The sequence below is a fragment of the Scyliorhinus torazame genome, chromosome 24 (assembly GCF_047496885.1).
Source record: "Scyliorhinus torazame isolate Kashiwa2021f chromosome 24, sScyTor2.1, whole genome shotgun sequence".
Lineage (NCBI taxonomy): Eukaryota > Metazoa > Chordata > Chondrichthyes > Carcharhiniformes > Scyliorhinidae > Scyliorhinus > Scyliorhinus torazame.
The window spans coordinates 37,974,129-37,977,694 of record NC_092730.1 but is presented as its reverse complement, the minus strand read 5'-3'; the positions used below and the strand labels follow the sequence as shown (position 1 = coordinate 37,977,694).

General features: G+C 45.1%; 1 non-coding gene across 1 annotated transcript; it reads right to left on the bottom strand.

Annotated features, from left to right (window-relative positions):
- Positions 1–220: 220 nt before the first annotated feature.
- trnam-cau (transfer RNA methionine (anticodon CAU)) lies at positions 221–292 on the bottom strand. Its single transcript has one exon. It is a non-coding gene; the product is annotated as a tRNA-Met (tRNA).
- Positions 293–3,566: the final 3,274 nt, after the last annotated feature.

The window sequence follows — 3,566 nt, the reverse complement described above, 5'->3', positions numbered from 1 at the left end:
CCAGTGTCCAAATAGGTGAACGGTCACCCAGTAGATGTGCCAGAAGAGTGTTCTGGGAGAAGTCAACTTAGTCACATCGACTGCAGTGTGGGTAGCTGAAGAACAGGTGTCCAAGACCGGATCAGACTGAAAGCAAAACTTTGATACCAATAAAGAAATTCGCAGATGTGGTGCTGACCAATAGCAACTTGTTTCCGTTTGGTGTGAGTGAGAATATAAATAGCAGAGGATGGTTTCGATCCATCGACCTCTGGGTTATGGGCCCAGCACGCTTCCGCTGCGCCACTCTGCTCGTGGTTGACGCTCTTCGGCGTCGGTCTTGAGGCAAAGTTTGAAGAAATCAGTAACAACGTGAACAACGTTCCCAAAGAGGTGAAACTTTCTTCCCGAACTTCATTCTATGAAGGTGATTCCAGTCACTCCCACTTTCCCATCCGAACAACGTCACAGAAGAAATCACATCACCTTCACAGAACAACCACTGAGCACGAAGGTAAATTAACTGAAATACGCTGACCAGAATCAATGTGCTCAAAAGTGTGTTCTTGTTGAAAGAATAAATGAGGAAGTGAATAGTTGTGTGGCTACCGCAGGGCAGTAATGTTGTGTCTCCTGGTTTAAGGAGCAGAGTGCCGCAGCGGAAGCGTGCTGGGTTATTAGCCTGAGGTCGAGGATTCGAGGCTGTTCTCTGCTATTTACATTCTCCCTCACACCAAAAGTAAACATAACACACGTTCCTGTTTGCTTTGAAGCAAATACCTATCAGAATGTTTCTTGCAGTCTCATCCCGACATTAGTCCCATGAATGAAGAAGACATAAGAACATAAGAACTAGGAACAGGAGTAGGCCATCTGGACCCTCGAGCCGGCTCCGCCATTTAATGAGATCATGGCTGATCTTTGTGGACTCAGCTCCACTCTCCGGCCCGTTCACCATATCCCCGAATCCCTTTATTCTTTAGAAAGGCATTAATCTTTTTCTTAAAAACGTTTAAAGAAGGAGCCTCAACTGCTTCACTGGGCAAGGAATTCCAGAGATTCACAACCCTTTGGGTGAAGAAGTTCCTCCTACACTCCGTCCTAAATCTACCTCCCCTTATTTTGAGGCTATGCCCCCTGATTCTGCTTTCCCCGACCAGTGGAAACAACCTGCCCGCATCTATCCTATCTATTCCCTTCATAATTCTATATGTCTCAATAAGATCCCCCCCCCCCCCCGCATCCTTCTAAACTCCAATGAGTACAGTCCCAGTCTACTCAACCTCGCGTCATAATCTAATCCCCTCAACTCTGGGATCAACCTAGTGAATCTCCTCTGCACTCCCTCCAGTGCCAATATGTCCTTTCTCAGGTAAGGAGACCAAAACTGAACACAATACTCCAGATGCGGCCTCACCAACACCCTATACAATTGCAGCATAAACTCGCTAGTCTTGAACTCCATCCCTCTAGCAATGAAAGACAAAACTCGATTAGCCTTCTTAATCACCTGTTGCACCTGCACACCAACTTTTTGCGACTCGTGCACCAGCACACCCAGGTCCCTCTGCACAGCAGCATGTTTTAACATCTTACCGTTTAAATAATAATCCATTCTGCTGTTATTCCTCCCAAAATGGATAGCCTCAGACTTGGCAACATTGAACTCCATCTGCCAGACCCTAGCCCATTCACCTAACGTATCCAAATCCTTCTGCAGACTTCCGGTATCCTCTGCACTTTTTGCTTTACCACTCATCTTAGTGTCGTCTGCAGATTTTGACACATTGCACTTGGTCCCCAACTCCAAATCGTCTATGCAAATTGTGAACAACTGCGGGCCCAACGCTGATGCTTGAGGGACCCCACTAGTTACAGGTTGCCAACCAGAGAAACACCCCTTTGATCCCCACTCTCTGCTTTCTGTTAGTTAACCAATCCTCTACCCATGCTACCACTTTACCCTCAATGCCATGCATATTTAGTTTATGCAGCAACCTTTTGTGCGGCACCTTGTCAAAAGCTTTCTGGAAATCCAGATATACCACATCCATTGGCTCCCCGTTATCTACTGCACCGGTAACGTCCTCAAACAATTCTACCAAATTAGTCAGACACGAACTATCCTTTGCGAACCCATGCTGCGTCTGCCCAATGGGACAATTTCCCTCCAGGTGCCCCGCTATTTCATCCTTAATGATAGATTCCAGCATTTTCCCTACAACCGAAGTTAAGCTTACCGGCCTATAATTACCCGCTTCCCGCCGACCTCCTTTTTTAACCAGTGGTGTCACGTTTGCTACTTTCCAATCCTCTGGGACCACCCCAGAGTCTTGTGAATTTTGGCAAATTAGCACTAGTGCGTTTACAATTTCCCTAGCCATCTCTTTTAACACCCTGGGATGCAGCCCATCAGGGCCAGGAGACTTGTCTACCTTTAGCCCCATTAGCTTGCCCAATACTGCCTCCTTAGTGATTACAATCATCTCAAAGGTCCTCACCTATCATATCTTTATTTCCATCAGTCACTGGCATGTTATTTGTGTCCTCCACTGTGAAGATTGACCCAAAAAACCTGTTCAGCTCCTCAGCCATTCCCCCGTCTCCTATTATTAAATCTCCCTTCTCATCTTCCAAAGGACCAATATTTACCTTAGCCACTCTTTTTTGTCTTATATATTTGTAGAAGCTGTTACTATCTGCTTTTATGTTCTCAGCCAGTTTACTTTCATAGTCTACCTTACTCTTCTTTATGGCCTTTTTTAGTAGTTTTCTGTTGTCCCCTAAAGACTTCCCAGTCCTCTAGTCTCCCACTAATTTTTGACACTTTGTATGTTTTTCCTTCAATTTGATACTCTCCCTCACCTCCTTAGATATCCACGGTCGATTTTTCCCCTTTCTACCGTCTTTCTTTTTTGTTGGTATGAACCTTTTCGAAACACTGAGAAAGATCGCTCGGAAGGTTCTCCACTGTTCCTCAACTGCTTCACCATGAAGTCTTTGCTCCCAGTCTACCTTAGCTAGTTCTTCTCTCATCCCATTGTAATCGCCTTTGTTTAAGCACAAAGCACTAGTGTTTGATTTTACCTTATCATCCTCCAACTGTATTTTAAATTCCACCATATTCTGGTCGCTCCTTACAAGAGGATCCCGAACTATGAGATCATTAATCAATCCTGCCTCATTACACAGGACCAGATCTAGGACCGCTTGTTCCCTTGTAGGTTCTATTACATACTGTTCCAGGAAATTATCCCGGGCACATTCTATAAACTCCTCCTCAAGGCTGCCTTTACCAACCTGGTTAAACCAATCGATATGCAGATTAAAATCTCCCATGATAACCGCTGTACCATTTCTACATGCATCTGTTATTTCTTTGCTTATTGCCTTCCCTACCATCCTGTTACTATTTGGTGGCCTATAGACTACTCCTATCAGTGCCCTTTTCGCCTTACTATTCCTGATTTCCACCCAAATTGATTCAACCTTGTCCTCCATAGCACCAATATCATCCCTTACTATTGCCCGGACGCCATCCTTAAACAACAACGCTACACCACCGCCCTTACCGTCCATTCTATCCT